This window comes from Penaeus monodon, chromosome 21 (genome assembly GCF_015228065.2).
Source record: "Penaeus monodon isolate SGIC_2016 chromosome 21, NSTDA_Pmon_1, whole genome shotgun sequence".
NCBI classification, from domain to species: domain Eukaryota; kingdom Metazoa; phylum Arthropoda; class Malacostraca; order Decapoda; family Penaeidae; genus Penaeus; species Penaeus monodon.
The window spans coordinates 22,930,027-22,930,938 of record NC_051406.1 but is presented as its reverse complement, the minus strand read 5'-3'; the positions used below and the strand labels follow the sequence as shown (position 1 = coordinate 22,930,938).

The following is a 912-nucleotide window of genomic DNA, read 5'->3' as shown; positions in this document are numbered from 1 at the left end:
CTGGTGATAATATCCACCTTTAGAAATGTGTAAAAATGTCTCACTACTGCTAATTTGATAATAATCACAGATGACATAAAATACTCACTTTCTACAAAATTAATAAAGCTGTTCTTACTACTCGGGTGAGGCATAAAACTTAAAATAAAAACCTACACGGACAGTGGCTCCTTTATTGCATTCATTACAACAAGAAAGACCTGAGCAGTTTTACTGACAGATCTCTCTCTCTCCAGTCTTGCCTTGGTGGTCCTCGTGCATGCTCGAGATCAATACTATGTTTGACGCCACAGAACTTTGAGGAAAAATGTAGTTATTTAAGGCACTTATACACAAGGGAATGTCTGTGGCTGTTCGCATCGGAGTTGTGCTGAAGGACGTGCTTCCCCTTAAGTACAGTACTGAGTCCAGACCTCAAAACCGTAACACATATTTGTAGATCAGCTGGTCTTCGCGAACCCACACGCGCTCGCCGGATCTCACATCTTCGGCACTTTTTTGAGGCAAAATCCACTGATACACACTTGGTCAACGATGAAATACAACTTCAGTCACAAAAGGAGAATCTTTCCGAACGCGCTACCAACCTAAAACGTTCTAAATGCTGTGACAGATGTCTCACCTGGTGTACGAGTTAGGAGTGACGCCGCTACGAGGAGACGTACATCTCTCCTCAGTGATGTCTGATACGACACTGCCGCATGTAAACAATCGGCGGCGCTAGTGGGCCAGAGCCAGTGCCGCGCGTGGCCCACTTTAGGCTACGAAGACTTCCCATCTTCTTCAAGATTATCTATTGTTCGTGATTGATATGTACTACTTGATGATAAATGTTTGTGCATATTTTGTCCAGATTTAGTTATTATAGGTTGTTTATAATGAATGAATAAATTATCATTCTGCTGATGATTA

General features: G+C 42.1%; 1 protein-coding gene and 1 pseudogene across 2 annotated transcripts in view; one reads left to right on the top strand and one right to left on the bottom strand.

The window, feature by feature from the left end:
• The window catches only part of LOC119586356 (monocarboxylate transporter 10-like), a 49,653-nt gene extending 48,957 nt beyond the window's left edge, over nucleotides 1–696 (bottom strand). For both annotated transcript variants that reach the window (XM_037935068.1, XM_037935069.1), the window contains exon 1: nucleotides 623–696. The gene's annotated coding sequence lies outside the window, so the exon portion shown is untranslated. The remainder of the gene's footprint in view (nucleotides 1–622) is intronic.
• Nucleotides 1–912, top strand: part of LOC119586613 — a 21,277-nt pseudogene that overhangs the window by 2,931 nt on the left and 17,434 nt on the right.